Below are 26,267 nucleotides of genomic sequence, written 5' to 3'. Positions count from 1 at the left end.
GTAAGGCTTCCAGCCAGAGGCTGCCTGCTGCTTCCAGCGATTGCAGGATGCGGCCTCACGCTGCTCACGGGCCTCAACAGCTGGGATCACATTGCATCCACCCAGCGTTTTTGTCACTCGCTGCCTATAAAATGACAATGGATCAATTTTAAACTGACCCCGTTGACTTTTAAAGCCCTCCGCGCAGGAGGAACTGGTTTTCTGTAAGCCTGCTCCATGCATTTTGCTCGAGTCCTCCTACTGTCTTCCAGTCGTGATGTGTTCGGTGGCAGAAACTCTGTTGTTGTAGCCCCCATGGTTTGTAGTAGCTTGTTTCTCTTATTTTTTTAAACTTTCCATCATTTTCAAAATGTTGTGGGGATCCCAATATCTGATCACAGTTCTGTCCTCTCTCTGCTTCCCAGAAATGTAGGAGAAATGTCCTGCCTCCTGGCAGCATTTCATCATGACTTTGCAGTTTCACTTTCAGAGTAGAGTCGTACAATAATTCAGGTTGGAAGGGACCTCTGGAGTCCATTGGGTCTCAGTGCAGGGCTAGCTTCAAAACCAGACCAAGTTGCACTAGGATGTGTCCAGTCGAGTCCTGATCATCTCCAGGGGTGGAGATTCCACAGCCTTTTGGGGCAACTTCTTCCAGTGGCTCACCATCTTCATGTGGAAGACATGCTACTATTAAAACAGCCTAGTTTTAACTTGCAACACAAGTGCACTGCTTATTCATATTCAACTTTTCTACAAGGAGAGGGTCCCTTTCTGCAGAGCTACTGCCTAGTCGGTCAGTCAGTCCTGTCTATACTGATACTCTGTGATATTCCATTTCCATTATCATTGGAATCATTATCAATTGACGAATCAATGTATCAATTACATTTCCACTGTCTGCCTGTTTCCTCAGCCTGTCAAGGTTGTCCAGATTGTTGATGAAGATGTGAAATGGTATCACTCCCAACATTTATATATATTCAGGTTTCAAAGTATTTCTTTAGAGCTGGGAGCAAGTTAATAAGAGAGAAATAGTTTATTCATAGTAATGGAATAATAATGTTATATATATAAAGAGAGAGAGAATTATAATATACAATATAATAATAATATTTTATAATTATAGTATATAATATAATAATATGATGATATTTAATAATATATAATATATAATGTGATAATGTTATAATATATATATTATATAATGTTATAATATATAAGATAATCTTATAGCAGTATAATATTATATAATAAGAGTTCTTTTGGCTCAGGAACTCTTGGGCCAGGTGTGGTATTTTGGGGTTTTATTAATACCTTTTGGTGTTCACTGATACCATTTTTAGTTAAATAAATGAGTTGCTTTCCAAGAACCTTGGCACTTACATCTCCAAAGTCTTTGGTAAATACTGCAGCCACATGGCACCTGGCGGTGGATTTTGAAGTGAGCTTCTTTCATTGCAACAGCTTACCTGCTAGGTGTGATCCATAATAACGCTAGGTAGCTGACAATTCAGTCCCACTGAACTATCATGCCTCATGTCAAACGAAAATGAATTTGTACAGATACTGGCCTCTCTGTACGGAGTATCCTGGGTCTACTCAATCCAGCGTGTGGTGACGTGTCATTTAATCACAATCACAGCAAGCAATAAAGATTCTTTTTTGTCTTTGTTTCTCTTTTTTGCCTTTCCATCTCATTGTTTCTGCTGTCTCTTTTTAGTGATTGTTACAAGTTGAAGCGACTGTTCCTGTTTGCCCAGAAAATTTCCTTCCCACAGAACCATGAAGAGTGTGGGGGCAGTACTGGGGAGAATTATTTTAGAATAGCCTGGAAATTCCTGTTGGCCAGAGAGAAATGCAGCACCACTAAAATGGTGTTGACGAACATTATATAGTGTTTCCATGATTATTTTTACCTCCTTGTTCTTGCCTCATTTTTTTGTTCACAGGCAGCAGAAATGTTGTTTGGAAGCTCAGACCTCACCATGGCATCTAGGCCATTAGACTCTGAAGAAAGACGCAAGGAAATCTCAAGAGCCCTGTCAATGCTCTCTCAGAAATGAACCTACCTACTTGAATTTTGTCCTTGTTTTTATTGGCTAGGTGTTTACTGGAAGAAGAAATGGCCTGGGTTCTTCTTTTTGTGCAAATGGTAGTCACCCCACACAAACAAGGCTGTATGTCCACAGGCAAGGTCACAGGCCCTGTTTATTTTTTGCTTAGATAGCTGTTTCTTTTATTTTCTTTAGAAGTTTAGATGCAGGAGTCTTACTGTGGTGGCTCGGGTGACTGAACTTAATACCATGAGTAATGAACAGTCAAAGAGTTCATAAAATGGTAAAGAGAAGTTTTACCTTGACAGAAAATGGTTCACATAAAGCATTGAGTAATTACTTGCAAAAAGCAAAACCGGGAATACTTGATAAACAGACTTGGAGTAAGAAACATGTCCTGATCGAATGGTTGATTTGTAATGACAGATTTAATTACATTTTACTCCGGTTTTCTAAGACCTTGTCTTAGAGAGGGCTCTTTTAGGCTGTTTAATGCCTGATCACCTTATGCTTACTGATGCTCCTAGGGCTAAAGTTCCCGATAGCACCAAAGAAAGAGAGCAGCGCTGTGATGTGAAAGGTACATTTGTTCTCAGTAGGAACATTTCCTCCCATGGCTGCATTGCTCTGGCAGACTGGGCAGGCTGAAAAAGGGATTTGCATTTTCTTTCTTGCTCAGAAGTGAGGGTGCCATTCGGTGCTGTGGGTGCTACCCCAGCTGAGTAGCAGGGGAATGGTGGCCACTGGATGGGGAGCAGGTAAGGGGTGGTAGCTACTCCAAGTTACTCCCAAGTTCTGAGTAACTGGTAAGGGTGGGGATGTTTTTCACATAGCTTTAGACAGTTCTGATGTTTTGGCTAAGTAAAATGGGTTTACCAGGCAGCATAAAGGGTCACAGTGCTGGTCTGTGCCATGAGTAGGCAGGTCCACAGCTTGCTCTCCTGGAGTGGATCTGCCATACAGAATAAAGTAGTCCTCTCTAAGACTGATTAAAGGTTCAGCCTGTTTGGGTGCTGTGGAAGTTTTGCAGGACCCTTTGGGCTGCATTCACATGCTAAAATCGGCTCTGCAGTCACAACAGCAAAGCTTAGCTTCTTTATGAACCTTTTCATTATTACTTGGGGGAAATAAATGGCTGTCTGTATTATGTATGAGCACGCTGCGGTACCACATTACTCTGTCTTCCATCAGCATGTCTTCTCTCCCTTTATTGGCTAAGGCTCATGATAATTCCAGGAGTACATCTTAAAGCCCAACCAAATGAATATCATAACCTGAGCAGGTGGGAAAACACGATATTAGGCTGTTGAATATTCTAATATGCGAAACAACCAGCCACACAGTTATGCTGTAACAACATAATCAAAACAGAGATATATCTCTGTAATAAAATTGACTGTTGCTGTAACCAATACGCTTAGAATAATTACATGATTACAATGAAAATGCAGCGGTTATTTGCTACATTAATTAGCTGTTGATTTAATGTTGCACAAAAGTGCTTCTTTTCAAGTAATCATATTTCTTGCTGACATTTCTGAATAGGACTACCAATTAGTTAAACATGGGTAAGTAGAGGTGCTGATTATAGGTAGCTTACAACAGAAGACAGTAGAACAGAGCTCCATAGTTGTTAACTTTCAACATGTTACTATCCAAAGCATGTTATTAACACCACGCTTTGGTTACAGCACCTTTATAAATAAGCACACACCTCTGATACCTGCTACACAGCCAAAGTTGCAAAAGAATGAGATGTTGTTTCTCTGTGCTGAACATTTCTGTGAGATCCTATATTCCTGTAACTCATAGCAAGTCTGGCTCACAAAGCTGCTGGAGAAATCTCACATTTTTCCCTACTCTACATACATTTTTTTTTTTGTTCTCTGCTTCACAAGGATACAGAGGATAATATAGATTTTTTTTAATACATTTTTTTTTATTGTCTAAAGCATTTTCCTAATCAATAAGCTGTCAGTGCAATAAAGCTGCAACTTAATGTCTTTAGAAATCTGCATGTGAGTTTTCTACATTTTCAAAAGTATAATTAGCCAGAAAATTTTTGAATGGAGTTAAAATCACTCAAGTGCATTCTCAGTTGTGTTTGAGCAGCAACAAGCCAATTCAGTCAATCGTGCCTACTGATAAGCTGTTTCATGAAAAAGCTGTACAAAGCATAGTAAAAACATCCATTATTTTCCTTGGAAAACGATTTTAAACCATAAAAATTGTTTATTAGAGACTGATTAGGTTGGGAACTTGCAGTCTGTCCACGGACTGCACAAAGTGACAAGCCATTCCAGCTTCTGTAAATCTGTAGTTGTTTGTACTTCAAAATTCATTCACCACCAGAATTCCTCTTTTTGCACATGGAAAGTTACCATGTTTTTTTTATCTGGGTCCAAATCTTTTCAAGAATTAATCTTGTACTAAAGGGTGGTACAGTGATATCTGGGAAACTGGGAAAAAGATACATTAAATAGTCGTCGTATAAAATGCAAATTGGTACCAGATTTTCTTCATTGTTTTATTAGATCAAAACAGTGATTACCTCTGAATGACTAACTGACAAAGAAAGATACGCTCACACACAAACCTCAGGCCACCAAAGACTTAATTCCAAACCCTTTTCCCTGGATTTTGTACTTGATAGACAGAGCCGAAGCCTACAGAAAGGGAGGAGCTGGACAGAAAGTGAATTATGATTTTAAATGCTTTGTTTTGGAAGGCACCATCAAAAGACTGGATCCACTGTCCTTTTTGCCGTGTTCTCTTCTGTCCTGTATCACTTGTTTGTAACCCTGGTGGTAGATGCCAGAAAGACCCATGCAGATATGGACAGATCTTAAAGAGATGCTGATGAAACTTCCCTTCTGGTAAACAGTCAGGCCTCCAATCCAGAAAGCAATTCCTTTCACCTGTTGCTGCCTGGGATAGCACATAAGCATCAGTTAAAAACTCCAGCTTCTCTTCAGTGGGACACAAGTCCACATTTAAAACTAAGCATGCGTTTAGCTGTTGTTTGGAATAGTTATATTTTTAGTGCAGGCTTTAGTTTTGAATTACTCAGAGAAATACAGCATGGGAATCGGATTTTTAATTTTTTAATTTTTATTTTTTAATACATTTTTTTTAATTTCTGGCTTGTTCTCTGTTCCTAAATATTTTTAGACAAGTGATTTGGCCATACCCATGGTGCCAGGCGTGTCAAGCTTTTCAAAGTCAGTCCAGCTCTTTGTCTGCAAATACTTACACCCTACGTGACCACAATTTATTGTTCACTCTGCTAGTATTAACTGTAAGTAGAAACATCTGTTCTTTTGCTCTGCATTAGTGTGCTGTCTTCATATCATCTAACAGGCATAAGTGTGAGTGGATGACAAGACTATGACCATCCTTTTCCTAAATCCTTGAATTGTCTCACATGTGTGCACATCAGTTAGCTTTGAAAAAAAACAGTGGCATGTCCAGTTGGAGTTGGTAGCCAGATTTCAGGTTGCTAAGTATTTAAGATTTACCCATTTTTATTTTCCTGGTTGTATGGCACATATCAGTTTTCACACTTGCAAAGAGGAAAACAGTGTCTGCTGTGGGAGGCATTTTTGCCTTTCTTCATCCTTGTTCTTGTAAAGTGCAAAAGAAAACAGTCAAAGGTATCAGTCATCCCTTGTGCCTTAAATGTAGAGAACCTTAACTGGAGATTGTAGGGAGAAAGTGTTTGGTAGGTGGTGAAAATAATGGGGTTGGTACTGAGAAGGAAGAGATAAGTACTGAAATTTTAAGCTGAATTTTATTAGAGTCATAAGAACCCAGGTAGGTTCAGGTTGGGAGGGATCTCAGGAGTCCTCCTGCTCAAAGCAAGCTCCAAGACCAGGTTACTGAAGGCTGTATCCAGCTCTCTGTATCTGTTGCCCACATATTCCTGCTGCACGGCTGTGAAGAGCCTGGCTCTGCCTTCTTGGTGACCTCCTCAGAGGCAGTGAAAGGCTGCTGACAGATCGCCCCAGAGCTTTCTCCTTTCCAGGCCCAAAGCCTCTCCCCATGGGGCACCTGCTCCACCTTGCTGGCCCTCCGCTGAACCAGCTGCATTCGGTCATTGTCCTGCTTGTGCTGGGGGCCCAAAACCACAGTGCTGCTGATGTGCTCCAACGATGGCTTCCCCGAGGAAGATCTCTCCCTCGATCTATTGGCCCTGCTTCTGTTAATCCACCCTAGGACACCGCTCCCATTCCCTTTTGTGGATTTACGCCTTGAACTGAAAGGGAACCTTACTCGACTGCTAAATCTCTGTAGAGCTAACCAAGCCCCTGCTGCTAGGAGCTGGTGAGTGACTTACTTTGGACAGAATGATCTCATCCTCACTCAAAGCCAAGTGCTCACTTGTTTTTCTGTGAGATTTGGCTGGCTCCAGGATGTGTAAAGGCTGTGAAGTTTGCTGCACCGTGTATTTGGTAATTGTGAATGTTCTGTCCTTGCTTTTTTCCAGCCGTAGTACCTGCTAATCCCTAGTGACAGTGACCTGCTACGTGGAGCATGGTTTTGATACGTTATTGATTGATCCAGCCTAGACTGCACTTAAAGTGGTTGTACTTTAATTACATTTGGAATCTAGAAATAATAGCGTAAAGTTTCAGAGGCTTTTGGGGGGAGATTTTTTTTGTGTACTGCAGAATGTTTCTTCTGATGGCATTTTTGTCTTATCAGAAAAAAAATATATGACTTAATGGGCTATTCTATATTCATTTAGTCTGGTTGCATTTATATTACAATAATTTATCATTAGTAAGCTTTTTCCCTCTGGGTGTCTTATTTTAGCAATATAGTATGTTACTTCCAAAGAAAATAATATATCACTTGAAACCACTAAGCTGCAATCTCAAAATAAAGCTTCGTTATTGAACATTTTCCTTTTGTGTGTGCATATGTGCTTTGGTCAGTTACTCCTATTTTATTAATGTTGCATTCTTTTATAATAATTTATCTTAATAGTTTCTGGCTGTGCCTATTAGTATACTCTCTCTTGGTTTCTGGTACTGAGGGCAAGGAGTAGATGATGTAGCGAAGTTTCACGGTTTAAAAAATATTATAGGTCTCTGGGTAGCTTTCAGTAGAAAGCTTTTATTTTCTTCTGTGGGTACAAATACGTACCTCTTTAGCATCATGCTGATTGTGAAGCATTTTAGATTCTACTGCTGACAGAAGCAGGCTTTGTCTGGTACTTGAAGAGAGGAGATCTGCGTTTTCACACATCCTCTACGTGATTTCATGGGTGAATCACTACAACGAAAATATCGGCTAAAATGGGTTTAAAACATAAACAGTTATCGATTTAAAACAAAGAAACAGTTAAATGCATTAAGCTGTTATCAGCATGAGCAGGTGCTATAGGCATGTTGCTTAAGCCTGAATTTTAGAGGCACTACCAAATCAGGCATCCCAAGTCGTCCTGTTTTATGTGTATTTTGGATTACATTCCAACATTTCAGGTACTAGTTACTATACCTCTTTTTTTCATTGTGTTCTGGTAGTGTCTAAAATGCCTCATGCACACGGTGTTTTAGGTAACATTTGAGAAAGGTACTCTGTTTCCTGAGGAGTTTATTGTCTCAGTTTAAGACCACCAACTGCAGGTGAGCACTAATGTTTAAGGGAGCATAGTAGACCCAGTAGACAAGACAGATCAACATGAGAAGGAAAAGGAGAAGGAACAGTGTCAGCACCCCACTTGCTGAAAGGACATTTTGTTTTGGGGATTGCTGGGTTTGGAACACAGCAGGGTGGTGTTGTATTCAAAATATCCATAAGTGGATATTCCCTTAATGAGCATTTGCTGCCAGCTTCTTCTAGAGTAGACGTGATAGGATCATTTGAAAATGCATGCAGAAGTGGTGAGGTTTGTGGAGTGGAATCAAACTCAAAACCTTGTCAGTGGATAAGGATTGTTCAGTAACAAGACCACAGTGAGCCTTGAGAGTCAAATACTCTTGGAGTTCAGTGTAGACCAGAAACAGCCACCTGAGATATCTGACAAGATGGTCAAAATGCTGAAGGAGGAAACTGCTCCTTGCAGTAGAATTTGGAGTAGCTGCAAATGGGATGAAGGAAGCATGCCAAGGGCAGAGGATAGCATTTTAAGAAAGATGTGTTGTCTTGGAAACTTCGCCTCTGTGAACAGATAGGAACAGTCATTATAAAACATTATAGAAAGTAGTGTAAAATGACTGGAGTTCAAGCATAGCAAGATTGTAATTAGTGGTTTTATTTTGTTTATTTGTTTTTCAAAAGATTTAATGAAAAGAAATGGTTGAAATGAAATAATGCTGATAACTTGTTTGGGACAAAACTTGATAGAAATAAATGCAATGCTTGCCAAGTTTTTCTTACATTAGCAGTCTTCATTTGGCACATAATTTAGTGAGATTACTGACAAGAGTGTCAATTTGCAGGATCTAGTATATCACGCTTAATAGTTTAAATGCCTACATGTTACCGCCTGTGCGGAGAAGAGGTGAAGGGTTTAGCCTGTGTGAGCCATTCAGGTTGTAGCTTTCTAAGAATATCAAAGAATCAAAATGCAATGTACCATGGTGCTGTACATAACAGTGGGTATACAGGAGCAATGGAATATGTGCAAGTGCATTGTAATGGTTGAGATTTTCTGACCTGTTTTTTTTGTTTGGTTGGTTTGGTTTGGTTTTGGTTTTTGAGCATCAGTTAGAAAATATTCTGCAAAAGGGAAGAAGAGAGACCATGTGGAGGAAAAACAAAACTAAGTTGTCAAATTCCCCACTTGTTCACTCATTATCTGGTATATTAGCCAAAAAATGCTTATTGAGTTATTGTGAGTTATTGTACAAAATATCTAAAAATCATTTTTAGCATCTAGATATCGTGACTTAAAAGTAAACCTCTTTTTGGTTTCTCATTTGGAGTGAAATAATGGTACCACTGTTAGTCATAAAGGAGTGCAACTTTATAGTAGAAGTGTAGTTTTTCTTCCATTGTAATGTTGCTGAGCGATACCTAAGAATAACAGTGAGATTAATCCTCGTGAGAACAATAAGGACAATAAAGCTGGCAATGATTTTCATATATCCTTATGAAGTTTTAGGTACTGGATGCGGCAGATAACACAAGACGGTAAGTTGTTTCTTTCTCTTAAATTGTTGGTCAACGAGCTTTGTTAAGGGAGGACACAGAAGAAGCTCCAGTTGCTGCTATCTGTTCTTCTGCATAGCCTTTCAGATCTTGTAAAGCTTTACAAGTATTCAGGAGTAATTTTCTCTTTATTTATTTGTGTAGCTGAAATTATTTTTCTCTATGTGCATGCACAGAGAAACATATCTAAGGAAAACAAGATTTCTTTTGATTTGGGTTTGTGCAGTCTGCCTTGTAGTAAAGTGTTTTTCAAGGCTCTGCTATAAACCTTGTTGATTCTGCAGGATATGCAGGGTTTCCTGGGAATCGGGAGGAGATCAAAGCTATCCCTAAGTTCTTCGGGGAATTTAATTTATCCTGTGTGCATACAGCATCTCTCACGGTAGGATCCTGTGGGTGAGCAGGGCTGCTTGTGTGTTACAAGAATGTGAATAATTAAACAGCAGCTATGACTTGTGTGTCTGCTCCACCAGTTTGTGGTGAGAGGAAGTGAGATTTTGGGAGGTGCTTTTAAGTTTGTTAGCAGTGGTGTTTTTTTAAGCTCAGTCCTTATCTGTAAACGTTGCAGTTATATGTTAGATTGAAGCACGAAGGCAATGGAAACTATTCACAATTTTCTAAAAACTTGTATTTTTGGCATGATTGTTAGAAGTTGTGGCATTATTTTGATAGATTAACCTTGGAAGTTATGTTAAAAGAAATGTGTAGGCACTGAGATCTTAGACGAAATCTGTGCTGCAAATGGGAGGAATATTATAACCACAGCAGGTTGTCCTCACCAGCATCTCTCTACCTGTAACTGTTTCTTAGAGGCCTCCACGACAGGATGTTCGTGCAAAGAAAGGAACAAAAAAGGCTGTACCAAAAACATTACAATTCTGCTCAATAGCTCTTCCCTAACTGCCAGTCTGCTGGCATTAAGAGGAATAATAGTCCACTTTCTTTTTGCTGCTTGACCTGTGGTCAAACAAAAATAATCAGTTTGGTTCCAAAGTGGATATAGCAGTATTGGATCACTTATAAAATTGTTGTGACATTTAAGAGATTTGAATAATCTGTGGGGGTTGAGGAAGAATGAGTGATGCGTGCCAGGACCTTTTCGTCTAAGGTCTCAGTTCAAGAAGTTACTCAGCTCTGTGTGTAATTTTAGACAAATTGAAAACAACGAGGGTATTTAGGCATCGAGACTTAAAGACAAGCTTAAACACTCTCCTGAACTGAGGCTTAAGCACCCAATAAATCTGCAGTGATCCTGTGGTGCAGATACCTCATGTCAACACTCCCTTGCTAACTTGAGCGAAGTGCTCTGGGTACATCTGCTGCTTCCAGTGAAAAGCAGACAGCATTTGAAGTGATGGCTGTTGCTGCAGGAGTTTTCTGTAATAGCTGCCAAACGGGAGGGAGGAGGGGGAGAGAGCAGCAGAGGAAGGAAGCAGAAACATTTCTGTCTCAAGGAAAGAAACAAATCAATCAGTAGCTGTACGCAGAGAACTGGGGAACCTGCCCGACATCTGTCAGATGAAAACCTGATACGTTGCAGCAGGATTTGCTTTATAATCAACCATTTCGGATGTGCTGCTTTCCGAGAGGCATTCGGAGAGCTGCTTGAGGTTCTTTATGTGCTACGAGGGTGGGATATTAGCAATAGCACATCCCTGCCTGCGTTTGAAGCAGTACCTTAACAAGAGGTACAAACTGAGCTAGGTATCTTCCATGTTCTTTTGTGAAGCTCTTGTGGCTGCATTGCTACAACCAGTGTGACTCTTTGGTAAAAGTGGACCCTGAACCAGAGTAAAACTGTTGGTTGTGTCTTCAGTGGGAGTAAATGTTTTAGAGGGAGCAGTACGCTGTACACAGTAGTGTACAGATGCTGCCCAGCTCTTGGTAACATGCAGAAACACCCCTGTAACCTGGGGAGCTCCCTGGAACCGGGGTGTCCCCTGGTGAAATCCCACTGCTGCCAGTGTCAGCTGGGAGGGAGCTGAAGTAACCATTTAGAACAGCATCCTGGCTTGTATCAGGAATAATGTAGCCAGCAGGACCAGGGAGGTGATCGTTCCCCTCTCCTTAGCTCTGGTGAGGCCGCACCTCGAGTACTGTGTTCAGTTTTGGACCCCTCACTACAAGAAGGACAGAGAGGACCTGGAACATGTCCAGAGAAGGGTTACAAAGCTGGTGAAGGGCCTGGGACACAAGTCCTGTGAGGAGTGGCTGAGGGAGCTGAGGGTGTTTAGTCTGGAGAAGAGGAGGCTCAGGGGAGACCTTATTGCTCTCTACAGCTACCTGAAGGGAAGGTGTGGGGAGCTGGGATTGACCTCTTCTCACAAGTAACCAGCAATAGAACTCAAGGGAACGGCCTCAAGTTGCGCCAGGGGAGATTCAGGTTGAAAATGAGGAGACATTTCTTCTCAGGAGCTGTCAGGCATCGGGACGGGTTGTCCAGGGAGGTGGTGGAGTCACCATCCCCAGGGGTGTTCAAGGAAAGGCTGGACGTGGTGCTTAGGGTTTAGTTGGTGACATTGGTGGTAGGGTGATGATTGGACCAGATGATCTTGGAGAGCTTTTCCAACCCTAATGATTTTATGATTCTAGATGTAAAGCAAGGACCACCAGCTTAGTGGGCAACATCTGCATATCTTGAGTGGAAGTCTGCCTGATGGCAGCCCAACCACAACAGAGCGAGGTTTTGCATAATATTTTGGGATAATAAAGGTATTTGCTTTCTCAAAGACTTTATGCAACAGATTGTCACAATACCTTAATTTTCATGTTTCTGTAAAACTATTGTTATGCAAGGAAAGGGCAGAGTTACAAAGGCTGGTGTGATCCAAGAATGAAACCGTAAGTTTAAAAAATCATATGCAGTTCTTGCCCTTTTCAAAAACTTTTTTTCTAATCATGCATAATGAGGAAAGGCCCAGTAGATCTATAATGTCAATAAAGAGCAACAACTTGAAATATCTTCTACATTTAATTGTCATTAAATCACAAGCAAAGTAGATTAGGAAAGAGCACTTCTGCTTTTTATTGTGGGCAACTTACTGCTGCTGTCTCCTTCTGCTAATACTCACAGGAGACATCCCTGGATAGCATCTCTTAACAATTCCTGCATCCATCTTTGTTTTAGGGGCATGCGGTGCTGTGCTGCAGCCAGATGGTCCAGACAGATGATAAAAAAGTATGAAATTAGACACTGGAGCACTCATCTCCTGCTGCCCTGTCACATTGAACAAACAGTTAATGAAATCTGAAATTGTAATAGCTAAAAATACGTACTGCAGTGTGATGGACTTTCACACGTCCCACTGGGATTGAATTGTCTTCTAAATATGGCTTCTGCAGGAAAGTTGCTGAAATCCCTGCCTTTCGGTGTCCATTTCTGGATAAATTCCTAATGAGCTGGGCAGAGAACATAATTATTGTGATAGGAATTTTCTTACCTTTTACTCCGGAAATTGCCCACAAAAATTTGGCTGTTCTTCAATGTAGTTTGTTATTCACCAAATAATTTCTTCTGACATTCTTGTTGCACAGATTTTGCAATTCAGCACTTGAGCCCTTTGATGTGACGTAGGGTGCATATTAAGCTCCTGCCTTTGGCTTTTAGAGTATAGCCCTCAGAATCAGATTTCAAGTGTACAATTGCAAGTTCTGTGTTTGCTTTCCGAGAACATTCTGTAATCACTCAAACTCACAGCGCATTTGCTGGGATGTTTGCAGAAAGCAGCGTACAAAGGGCACGGACATACAGATCATGAATGTATTTAGAACTCTGAATAAATATTCATCAAATTTATTCTGCACTTTTCCTTCTGCTCCTCATGATATTAGATGTTACCAAAGCTAATATCAAAGCATCAGAGGTGTGACAAATCTTCAGAAGGAGTGCTGAAATCATAATAGGTAGAGTTTAAAAGTACACAGAGCAAAGAAGGCAATAGGTTTTATCTGAGAAACCTTTGTACAGTAAACATCTTGGAATTCTGTTCTCCTACATCTTGGCTGTAATTCAGACCTGATTTTGCTGTGAACAAGTCCAGCAGGATCAAGCCCAGGTCTCTGGAGGACAGCCTTGGTAGATCTCTCAATCTCTGGGCAGGTCTTAGTGCTCACATCCTGTCCGGTTTCCATATGACAAGAGATGACTTTCAGAACAACTAACCTATCGGAATGTGATGCTGCAGAGTAAAACAAAGGAGGTTGTTGTAATGTCTAGCTTTCATGGAATATATTTTTTCAGCCGTTAATAAAACTTTCCTATTTTGATGAATTTGTAGAATGCTTAGATTCACTAATGCAAGAGGGTTAGAGGTTAAATCCGTGTTTAACGTAAGATTTATTCACTCAATTACATTTTTTCCCAAAAGGGTTTCATCACTGTACAAAGTAATACATGAAAGTACCCAGGCTTTCGATTTAGCTTGCATACACTTTCAGGACTTTGAGATCCCAGCAGCAATAAATTCTAGACCATATTTTTTCTTGAAAGTTAATCAAGAGTAGAGCTTTATGCAACTGTGAGGATGTAACAACGCTTGTGCCCCTACGCGTGCATACTCTGATAGGAATTGCATCAGTGCTGTCACAATTATTGATTCTGCTGCAGAATGCCAATTTAGTAGTAGTAACAAGAAGAATAGCTACCCCTCTCCTTCAACAATAGATTTAAGAAATCTTGAAACTAGGAGCAAGATTTTAGTCTGTGCATGAACAGAGTTTGTGCACAGATTTCAGGTGTCAGCTGCGATGTTACTTCTTTTCTTTGTATCAAAAAGAGGAATTTTGCAAATGTTCTTGATCATCCCGTGCCCAATAGCCCTTCAAAGAAGTCAAACATGATGAGGCTTCTCTCTTCTTCTTCTATTTTTTACTGATTTTGTTTTATAAAAGTCCTTGAGCTTAAGAAGTCAATATTATTGCTGTTTTGAAGGCATGACCTGTGGGTCTCACCCCACTAGTTAAGTATTCTGTTTCAACTGGGCAGAGTCTGTCATCCTGTGCATGACAATACGCTGCCTATGTGATTAGCCCTCTGCTCATCCTGAGAACCTCCCCCTGACCTGAGTTTTCATGGGACTTTGCTGTTGTACTGGGTCTGGCTGGAATGTAGAGCATGAGACTCTTAATCTCAGGGTCGTGGGTTCGGGCCCCACGTTGGGCGCCTTCTCCCTCCTTCTTAGGAGAGCCTTCTTCCCTTACTAAACGAGCTGACCTCCGTTTCCATTGTTTTGACTTGACTATGGGGGCGACTGATACCATAGTTGGTTGGTCCTCTGGGTCAGCCACAGCATGTGTTACTTGGTCATCAGATTCAGAGACTTCCTCCCTCTCTTCAAGTTGCTGGATGATGTTAAACAGTGTTTGATAGGAATAAACCAGGACCCAGCACAATGCTGCAAGCTGTTGTTCTCCGGCATTATCAGGATCAGGACATACAACTCTCAAACATTCTACCAAGTTTTTAGGATTTAGCACTTGCTCAGGGGTGAAGTTCAAAACTATTGGAGGAGACACTCGTGACAGGTATCTGCTAACATCATCCCACACACCGTGCCACTCACCACGAGACTGTTTCGGGACAGATTCCCAAATAAGTTTTCTAAACAATCGACTAATCTTAGAGAGAAAATGAAACCTGTTATTCAGAATTAGAAATAGCAATACATGGGTTACAGATGGATCTTCAAAATACTCCCAAACTGTTGTAATTAGCCCACTGTGAAAGAAGGGAAAGGTACCATTCCTGATATTATTAATAAACTCGTGTCCAGATGAGAAAAGGAAGGCAGTGTAGTTCTGAATATTCTCTGAAAGATAGTTTCCATGGGACCCAAATGATAACAGCGCAGAGCCTGAATTCCAGAGTAAAACCAAGGTCAGTGCTTGGCAGCACAACGAATTAAAAAAAGTGAACACAGATTGTAGCACTTTGTCGGATCGGATATATAGGAGAAAGGAGAATATGACACGAATTGCATGACATATGAACAAAGCCATTATTATTAACAGGGCAAGGAACATGGTTACTAGCAAGCAAGTGTGTTAGTTGTATGCATTTAATCAATTCTATTGTTATCTCAACCCTTCGAGCCCCACGTTGGGCGCCAAAAAGGACTGTGGTGGTTTTACCGTGCTGGGCAGCTAAACCCCACAACCGCTCTCTCACTCCCCCTCCTTTAGATAAGGAGGGGGAGAAGTAAAGCAAAGAACAACTCACGGGTTGAGATAAGGATAATTTAATTAAAGGGAAATAATTATAATAATTAAATAAAGACTACCATGAACTAAACAATTTAACTAAGGGGAAATAAAAGGGAAAGGGGAAAAAGGGAGGAAAACAAACAAACAAAATAAATGAAAGCTATATGGAAGTGCAGAGGAAAGAAATTACTCTCTACTTCCCACAAATGAGCGATGATTGACCACGTCCTTGAAGCAAGGCCTCAACGCACGCAGCCGGTGTTCGAGAGGAGGACCGACGTCTTCTCAACGAGAGCCCACCCCTCCCCTCTTCTTCCTGTTTCCACCTTTTATTGCTGAGTGTGACACCACATGGTATGGAATATCCCTTTGATTGGTTTAGGTCAGCTGCCCTAGTGATGTTTCTCTCCTCACTTTTTTGCCCACCCCCATAGGAGGGTTAGAGAAAGGCCCAATGCTGTGCCACTGCTGCTCAGCAGTAGACACAACACTGGTGTGATAACACTGCTGTTCCAGCTACAAGTACAGAGTACGGCACTGAATGGGCTGCTGTCGGGAAAGTTAACATTCCAGCCAGACCCAGTACAACTGTGCAGAGTAAGAAGTCAAAAACAGGTTCGTAAGTTGCAGTGGTTCACACCGACGATGAAGTTGCTATTCAGGATGTTTCCCAGAATATATAGTATGTCATTTTCTGTTCCTACATCTGGGTTGAACACCTGACATCTGGATTTCCTGACGTCTTGGGTCAGGTCTCTACCTCCCAGGAGGTAGATAATGAGGAAAAGAGAGATACAAAGCAGTTACTGCATCTCCTGGCTCAGGTTTTCTGCCTAGCGGCTCTGTAAGGTGAGGATGCAGTGTGGAAGGATTACAGGCGATTACAGTCACTTTTCAGTTACCTTTGATTTTGTGACGTTTTCTGCTGCCAGGCAGCACAACATGCAGAAAGGATAGGTCAATTAACATACATCCTATGGGGTGAGCTTTTCTAATTTATAGTTTTAATTGATGCCAGGATTAACCAGTGGAATATTTAAAATGGCATTAGTTTTCAGCTGCTGATTTCCATGTCCATTTTGATTTGAACAGTGTTCCTTACTACAGGACAGGTTGCAGCAGGTTACAGAACATTTCTCTCCGCTCCCTCGCATATATGCAGTGTCTTGTTCTTAAGTTTAATGTTTTCTGTTCATTTTGTAAAGCAGTGGCATTTGTACAGAGGTTTCCCGGTGTTAACGTGTTTTAAGTTTTCCCCTAAGCTGTTTTCATTTTACAATTCTAAAAGTGCCACTTGTGAGCTCCTTGAAATGCTGTTGTTCCTCGTCTCCTAACGAGTTTGCCAGGGATTGCAGCCGGGTTCTGTTTTAAGGCAAGCCAGGAATATCCCTCAACAGCCATTTATGCCTCATTGCATCCATCATGTGCAGAGCAGTTTCTCCCTCAACTGCCAGGAGCAGGGGAAGCACAGTTGTCAGGATTTAAAGTGAATGAAGTGCAACTTGACAGGCAGAAATGATGTTTCCCATGTGAGCGAACACCCATTCACAATTTCTGGGAAATCTTGGGGCTGTTGCAGCCAAAATATGAATGTGGCTCAGTGTGAACAGTGTGCAGAGAGTGAGCACGCCGAGGCTTTGAAGGCGTAGATTGGCTCAGCGACAAACAAGCAGAAAAGCCTTTCACTCCTGAGTGTCTCTGTAGTTGTGGTCACCAGGACAGTTTCGCTGGCATTCACAGTGCTGTGCTATTTCAAGCTAGCAAGTAAGTGATGGGGCAATCCTCTGTTTTACCAAAGTATGAGGGTCCTGCAGGTTTCAGGAACCCTTGTGCCAAGGATCACTGGTGCTGCTCTTTCTATTACTGTCTCTCCCCTTCGAACTGGTAGGAGAAGCAGATGGCAAATAAAACAGCTGCAGTGGCCAGCAGTCCTCCAGACCTGTGGCTTGTCACCCACGCGAGGGGAAACACAGACTGATGCTGCAGACCTGTTGTATTTGCCAGCCGTACCTCAGCCATGTAAAGGAGAAGCCTGTGGAAACGCGTGAACAGATTTACGTAAGCTCCCTGTATTTTGGAAGCGGACTGAGATGCTTTCGGATTAACATCTTCATCTAAAACCATTTCCAGACAAAAGCTCGGCACTCGAGAAGCAACCCTTGATGAAATAAGGCCTATTTATGCACGAGTGTTTGCCAGGGCCCCTGTCACCATAGTAACCAAGGCCCAGATTCACAAAACCATCTCGTTCCTGCTTAAGCACCTAAGTACCTCTGAAGTTCTCAGCCTAAATGGTTCCCAAGTCAATGTGATCTCTCTGCACAGGTATTTTATGAATTGCAAGAAATTATCCCTTCTTTTTCTTTCATTTTTTTTTTCCTCCCTGACTAAGAAAGCTCTGGTTATGGGAGTAAAGATTTTTATAACCAGCCCATCAGTCATACTGTGGAAATGTGTCAAAAAGTTGTATCTAAAAGGTTATACTGGAAATGGCCGTTTTCTGAACTTTCTGGACATTTGGAGCGAGAATACTTCATCACTGCTGTCCGGCCCGTTTTACGTAGCTGACTCCTTTCAATATGAGAGCGTTTTGCCTTTGGCCTTCGCTTTTCACCTTGTATTTTGTAATTTCTGCAGAGGAACAGGTTGATATTAAAGAGCCAAAAATATACATCTCATTTCGCTGATATAGCTGCCATTATTTGTGGTTAATATTTTTCAAGATCAGTATCGAGGCTTTGTTTCAGAGCAGGAATTGGGATAGGGACCATACGATGGATCTGAACGTTGAGAAAATGTGTGTCAAGTGGCACATCCTACTTCGGTGAGAAATCAAATGAGAAATGCTGGGTTATGCTTTTGAAGCTATGCTTGGTTGCTTGCACTTTACAACTGAAAATGCCAGGGAAAGCATGCAAATAAGTCAACCTGTAGGTTTTCATGGCAAATTCTTTTTGTAAATGTCTTGTAGACAGTTACTGGTTGCCACGCTTCCATTCTGTGGCATCACTAGAGAAAAGAGATTAACCTGGGTCACAGCGTCTGGAGTGCTTACAGAGGTATATGGTTTAAAGGCCAGTGCTGATCTAGAAACAAATTCCATCAGTAAATAAAAGTTAAAGAATAACATTAAAAAACATTGGAAGCAATGATATATTATCTTAAAAAAATAGGTCTACCTTTCAATGTTTTTGTTTGTTTGTTTGTTTGTTTTTATTTTTAATGCCTTTAAGAATATTTAGTTATTGGCTGAGGTTAGTTGGGAGGTTAAGCACTGTAAAGACCTGAGTGTCTGGAACCATCAGAACACCTACGTGTGTCTGTTTGTTTTTTTTTAAATCCTATTTCCTCAAACAGCCTTTGCAAGTTTATGCTGGAAAATAGCCAGCTTTCGAGTTCTGCTTTCTCTGAATCAATAAAAAAAAGTGAAGGAACTTGGAGCCTTTTACCAGCAAATACCCTAGGGCAGGTAGGCAAGCCTTGTGCCAGTGATGGTTGCTGGTATTAGCTGAATTAGCTAGATGCTGCAACACTTAGGAATCTGTCTGTCTGCAGGAGCTCAGAACATACAGAAAGTTTAAAGATCAGGACTTCCTAAGATTGGAAAGAGGGATGACTGTGCTCCAAAGACACTGAAGGTGAGGTTAAGCTGGATAGGTGTGGCTGTACAGCGTGCACCCAGCATATAGATGCCTGTGACTTTTGAGCAAATCTAAAGGGTGGTGTGCTCGGGTGTCCTCAGTGCAGATGCCTTAAGAAAGGTGATATGCGTTTACATATGCACACCCTTTCCTTTGTTCCTGTGACCTGTGAATAAGACTTTTATTCTGGCACATAATACTAGTAGAGATGATACCTCTGGCTAATACTATTCTGTCTTTCATATTCATCACTGAAGTCAATTTTGATGCATTCTTTGTTTATGCTCAGGGGATGCCTAAATTAAAATTTTATGGTCTGTGCTAGTTTGGAAACAGAGAATACTGACCTTAGTTTCTTCGTAGATGTTACGAAGAAAATACTGTGATGAGAACATCTCAAGTTGAAGTTGTCCTAGACAGTGTTATCTACTGAGGCTGTACACTAGTGCATCATCTTCCAGGGTTTGGCTTTAAATTTGCTTCCTCCTGGTAACTCTTAAGATTTGTGATTCAAAATCATTTGAATTTTAACATGTGAATGACTGAAAAACTGAGAGAGATTCATTAGTAGTTTTCTATTTGGAAAATATAGTTTTATATATTTTATATAGTTTATATAGTTATAGTTTGTGGAAATATAATTTGGAGTGGCTTGTTCATGGGCTGTCTGCTGCTCATCACTAGCCCTCTTTAACTGGTTACCTGAAATATTGGTTGCTTTTTTGATTTTCTGCCTGGTTGACTTGAATAGCAGGTGGTGAATTTTCATTTGAAAAGCCTGTGGTGTAAATACACAAAGTAATTTCTGTGCTAATTAATGAAAATATTGGGATTCACTAGCGTTTTCACAAATCTTTGGCAGTTGTTGCAAGCACTAGAGTAAACTCATCTGGCTTATTTTACACACAAAAAATATCCACAAAGTGGTTTTAAAATCATGTAGCTATTGATCTTCTCTCTCTACCGTGGAATAATAACTATTTAATTTCAACGCAAACAGTTACCCAGGGGTTTCTGCCACATCTAGAAAATTATAGGAGTTATAGGCTTCTGCCAGGGAGAGGAGTCATATTTGTGTGTTGGAACAAACTGTACCAGCAGTTAGCCTGCAGTGTCGTATTTTATGGTTTTCCTGATTCCTTCCTACTATTTTGCTCCTCTGGCTATGCGCAGTGCCATAATACCATCCTAAATCTGAATTTGCTCTGTCAGTATGCCCACTATGACACCCAATGCCTTCTGGATGTGCACTTTGTTATGAGGGTCAACGCCTTTTAGTCCGGATGGGTGCTTCTCACGGACTTTGTTCATCAAAGCATTTATTTTTTTCCTGCAGGAAGACATTTTGTAGCCTTTAAAGAGCAACTGCTCCTCTGAAGATGTAGTGCCAGGCAAACTCCAGGCCCTCTGCTGTGCTGCCAACTTCACAGAGCTGGGAGAGGATTTATTTGGTGAAGGCTGACTATGACCCTTTATAAGCAAACGGGCATTTCCACAGCATGTCTCCAGTGAATCAGTCAGTGCCTGGGAGAATAAGTGTAACGGATTATAATGCTTCAGTTCAGGTGGCTGAGCGCAAATGCCTAAATAACCTAACGCTTTCAAATGGAAAGGGAGGGATTTTTCACCGCCTGCCTATGACAAATGAGGCTTATCAGGCACCTTCCCACTAATGAATTATGTCCTAAGTTCAGGAAGCTAATTCAGTAGTGTCGTAAGCAGCAGAAGTGTAAATGGGTGAGATCCTGATCACTCTTGTGCAAGCAGAAATGGTAAGAAGCTGGGATCACAGTGAGCTCCTTTTGAGTAAAGTGGTCAGAAAATAAGTTTATGTGGATGTGACCGGCGAGGATAAATAAAGCAATGTGCCTGTTTCACAGCTGGCATGTGTTCTGAAAGGTTCACATTTGTGCATTGTCAGTATAGGAAAAGAGGCTGAAACAGAAAAGGCGACTGAATAAACTTTGAGATAGAACTATAAAGGATAATTTATTTCTGTGCTCTTCCTTAAGCAGGTATTAATCCATGGGCAAACCCTTGAATTTCTGCTGGATTAGCTGCATAGTTGAATCTATGCTGTTATGGCATAGATTCCTATTGTAAACAGTCCTTTAAGGAGAGTGGATCGGGAGGGCAAGAACCAACCTTTACAAGGGTGTTTTTTCATTCAATTAATGCTTTGCTAGAGGAAGACAGACCTAGTAGATTTTTTTCCTGCTTAAATACATTTGATTCTTGCAGCTTCTCATAGATTTCAGTTTGCTTTTGTGTTTGGATTGGGAATTGACAATGAGAATATAATACAGTGCTGTAACATATTGAATAGACCTTGTCTTTACAAAATAAGACGTTTCCTACCCGGAGGGCTTGTCTTTTTAATTTGGTAAACCAGAACATTCCCCTTATGGATATGGCTGTAACTTGTTAAACTATCCTGTCACTTATTACTTCTGTCAGTGAGGTGAGCTAAGGAAAATTTGGGATGTGCGGTAGGTGGCATGTGCTTCTTTATGGTATCTTCTTGCATTGCAATAAATGAGAGTACCCACATTTTCTGTTCCTTTTTTTTCTTCATATACATAGAAAGAACATGTACAGTGAAACTATTGCTAGACATCAAGTTAAGCCTCAAAGCAGGCTGTTGTGTACCAGCTCCTAGCGTCTGTAACTACCACAGAGTCTGTAAGACCTTAGGATCCATTACTAATCCCTCGCTGAAGCTGATGAGAATTTCTCAGCTGACTGCTTTGATAGCTGGAGCTGACCCTTCATTAATAAATGAGGAAGGTTAAAATGCTCTTACTTAGAAATGTAGATGCAGCCACTGGCTATACTTCTCACACACATATCTGTGTAGAAGGGATTATAAAGGCAAAAAGGCTGTTATGAAAAGCGTTTTCCTCTCAGATATTTTAAAATAAAAATAGTTATAAGTCAAAGTAAGATATTTTATCTCTGAAGTCTTTTTTAATATTTTTTTTCAGTTGCCATTCACACAAAATCTTTTCCTTAGAAAACAGTACATTACATCTTTTTGGAGTCTTTGTGGAGCAGAAGACAATGTGGTGACATTTCTGATCTAAGCATCTCTCTGTACAAGCCTAAACCGGATTTGGGCTCCTGGATAATGCAACAATGGAACATTTTATAATAAGAAATATTTTTAATATATAAATGCAAGCTGAAAAGGAGCCTTTATAAAGTGCTACTTAAACTTCAACTGTTAAATAGCTAACATGGAAGAATGCAAACATGGCCAGATACGTTGCTCAGCTTTTTATAGGCCTTTGCAAAATGGTAAATTTGAAGAGAGTGGAGGAACTGGCATAAAGCATATTTTTGAAGTATTTAAAGTCTAGAAGTATGGAAAAAACAGGTAAATCAACAGAGTTTTGGGAGGCTATAATGGAAATAGTATAATATGGACATCTGTATCTGTGCTAGCACTGCTCCTGCTCTGCTGCTGAGAGCCACAGAAGAACTATTTATGAGAAGAAACATTATTTTTTATTTGTTTTTTGTTTGTTTGTTTTTTAACCTGAGGTAGCTACAGCTAGGTGACAGCCTTAGAGGACAACCCTTTCATCCAGCCTTGGGTGACTCTGTGTACCTAAGGTAGCTGAATGAATCAGTAGCCTGTGCCCTCTGCAGAGCTGCCAGTGGCAATTCGGAGTGTCTAATTCTAATTAAGCTCTTAATTCAGGCTGTTGTATTTGGTAAGTTAGATAATAAGACTATTCCCTCAGAATATCAGACTTATAATAATATATATAATATTATAATTATATTATAATTAATATATAACTTTAAATACAAAGCCCATTATTAATTAGGTGCATATTAAGTGTATGAAATGAGACAGCAAGCTTGGTTGAAATTAGTTGACTTTCCTTGCCATTGTTGTCTTCAGAACAGTAAGACATTTTGGCTCAATGGTGTTCATGGAGATACAAAACCCTTATGGTAGCTTTTTAAAAGGATTAAACAACAGCTAATTCAGCTGATGCACTTCTTGCATTATTGACTGCCTTGTGTTTGATCTGTGTCCTCTTGGAGAGGTGAGAGGAGGAGGAGGAGGAGGAGGAGAAGGGCAGATCACAGCAGGGCAATGCAAGTTGCAGGGTTTGCCTTTGATGCATGATGAAGATGGAGCACGTGCCTTCTTCCCTCCCTTGCCAGCCTGGAAGCAAGGTACTGAGTCAGGTTTCTCATCCTTTCTGCAGTTTTCCCCGTGGTGACACAGCTGTATGAGTATGCTTAATGAAACAATTATCGTCTTAGTCCTTTCTTCCAAAGAGTTCTTTCAAAAGTGGAAATTTGTAATAATATAAAATACTACTACTGCTCGCAGCTGTGAGCTATAGTAGATCAAACTATCAGTTTTGTTCTGCAAGTCCTTAGTCCTGCTGCCAACAACTACCTTATATATGGCTATAAATCTTCCAGGAGTGTAATAAAGGTGAACTGCATTTCCCTGTAATGGGGTACGTCTTACATGAAGACACAGAGCATTAGGAATTCTGTGTGTAATAGCCAGTGCTTCCCAATATTAATGTCAAAAGCAAGGATGTAGTGCTGGGGTCTGCAGAAGTCGTTCAGAGGTATTGCAGCTTTCTGTCCCCAAGTACTCAGATTTTATCATAGTAATGCTTCTGTAGTTCAGGAGTTTGTGGGATTTGTTTTATAAACCTCATCCTGAGGTGCTCATAGCTCGTCTGTTCTGAAAACATCAGAAGTCATTCTGCAGGAGAAATTTTTTTTTGGCTCTATCGCTTTTGCTTTATTTATTTATTTATTTATTTATTGATGTCAGAAATACTTTAGCCAAAAATGTATGTCTGGTTTTGAAAATCCTACCTCTTTCACAAGTACTAGAGTCATAGCAGTTCTATGACCCAAAATGCAAATAGGTACCTAATGAGATTCACAAAAGAACCTATTTCCTATTGAAGGCATTTAGAAAAGTAACTTGTTTTTTCCTCCAGCTTTAGGAACTTAAATGCTTTACCAAAAAATGGCTCTAATTCTTTTGGGCACTTCTGAAAATTTTGCCCTAAAGCTTGATCATTTTCATGTGAAAGTCAGTTTCTGGTAATGAACTGAATAGATAAATATATCAATATTATGTTGTGGATTTTATTTCAGTACTATTCAGCTGTTTCTAAATTTGAATGATTAAAAACTAAATATAGTTAAAATACTACTAATGTGCTTGAACTTTGTCTCTTATTTATGACTTAAACATAGAGCTGTCATTACTTGTGAGCCCAAATTTATGTATTTATCTATCTAGTTATTTATTTGCTGTTTTGTAAAGTCGTGAAAATGTGTTATAAAAGTACTCGCTGGCTTTGATTTTCATAGTTGGGCAACAGCATCCTGTTATTAAATCCTGATCCACAATACCTGCATCCCACTTACTGTCATTTTCCAGTGTCTTTTGGTCAAATTAAGTGTTGCGGCAAGTCAGTACAATTTCTGTGGAAATCTGGAGGTTATTATTCCTTAGTAAAATTGGCATTTTGCCTGGCTCTGTCTCACCTCCCACTCAGCCTGTGTGGCACAAAGAGGTTGACTGAGGAAGAGAGCAAAGAAAGCACAGAAAGTAAAAGAGGAACAGACTTGATAAGAGTCTTCAGTGTGCTTTTTATTGCTGCTTTTGTCAGTTTGCTGTTATGAAAGGAAACTACATATCAAGAGGTTGCTCCTGTAACCCAGCTTTTTTAACTCAAAAGGTATTCTCTAAGTGCACATCCATATGAATATGTAATTAGTCTTAGTGTCACAGAGGTAGAAAACATAGAAAATTCAATAATTTTTTGTTGACTTTTTTTCTGGAAATTGCACAGCCTTTTTGTAGTTTGTGTTTTTATCAGTATAATGATTCCAGGACCTTTCCAATGACTGCAGTGTATGGAAAAAAAAATAAATAACAAGCCACATCTAATAATACATGTAAACATGTCCATAACCACAAAGACCTGGCCTTCTAACAACTCTTTCCAATTCCTTTTTTTTTTTTTTCCCAAGGTAAAAATAATAATAAATAACCACACAGTCTAATGTTGTCCTGCCTAAAAAGTAAGGTAGGACTCTTGCTTGCCCTGCTGCCCACCGTTTCTTGGTGAATGAAGGGATAGAAGAATAAAGGAAATTCAGGGCAATTGGTGTAAGTGGTAACCCTGCAGCTAGGCTAACTGCAGCAGAGGCTGCTCTCTGGGTTAAGGGTTTCAGGTTCCTACAGTCAGCTCTGCTGTAGGTAGCAGTGGGGAAGGCTGCAGAGCTCGCTGCAGGAGATGGGTTGAGTGGATGCCATTCAGCAACCAGGAAGGGCAGGGCGTGGTGATGAATGGAGCAGGCTGGTAGCTCAGTTCTCTGCACTAAGCTGCTGTGATTATCCCCGTCTTCATCCCTAATGTGGTTTCTAAGGAGGAAATCTGGCTTCTCTGAAAATGGTCTTTAAAAACGAAGTCTGGAGCTGTGAATGCTTGCTGCAGCTATCACCTGGCAGGTCTACTTCAGAAAGATCTCTATGACTTCTTTCAGATGGGTTTCTCAAAACATTTCAAGCTAAAATCCATGACCTGCTGATGTCCTTTGTGAAATCTGAAGTTCTTTCTTCATTACCAGGCAGCACAAACTTCCCCACAATTGCATCAGATCTCAAAAACTGAAGTCCTGGAGAAACTTAAATCTCACCAGGATTATGAAGCCATCTGAAGTGTTTTGTGCTTCCCAGTACAAGACTTTCCTACAGCAGACAGATGTATTGTCAATATTATTTCAATGTACCTTTGTAGACCAGTTTTTATTCCTAATCATCAAAGTCATTGCAATTGTTCCTTTCCCGTTGCCAGAACTTTGACTGCAGCACACACCTAGCTCTACCATTCTTTGCCTGTAGCATTCATCTTTCAGACTGGACACACAAAACTTTGAGGCATTTCTCTCTGCTGTTCCGTGGCTCAGGAAATTTTAGCTTGAATTTGCCACATAACCTTTTGAAGAACTTGCATTTAAATAGAACATTTAAATGCCAGCCCTAGTAAGGCAATCTCCTGTTACATAAAACATGCAAACTTCTAATGATACACATTGAAGGCCAGGGTTTATAGATTACCCAGAGTCTGGGCTGTACCTTGGAATTGCACAGGGCAGAGAACCAGCTGCTTGGAGAGCAATGACACTTTACATTGTTCACAGAAATGCTCTGCAGCAAGAGAGATGCTCT

General features: G+C 40.5%; 1 protein-coding gene across 7 annotated transcripts in view; it reads left to right on the top strand.

Moving 5' to 3' along the window:
- MOCOS (molybdenum cofactor sulfurase) overlaps nucleotides 1-26,267 on the top strand; it is a 274,042-nt gene that overhangs the window by 109,438 nt on the left and 138,337 nt on the right. Inside the window, exon 1 of one of the 7 annotated variants that reach the window (XM_084509003.1) lies at nucleotides 5,235-5,334. The exons of the other annotated variants lie outside the window; for them this stretch is intronic. The gene's annotated coding sequence lies outside the window, so the exon portion shown is untranslated. Of the gene's footprint in view, nucleotides 1-5,234; nucleotides 5,335-26,267 lie in introns of those variants that run through there. 7 annotated transcript variants of the gene reach the window in all.

Source organism: Aythya ferina, assembly GCF_964211825.1.
Source record: "Aythya ferina genome assembly, chromosome: 2".
NCBI classification, from domain to species: Eukaryota; Metazoa; Chordata; class Aves; order Anseriformes; family Anatidae; genus Aythya; species Aythya ferina.
This window is presented reverse-complemented; position numbering and strand designations above follow the sequence as displayed.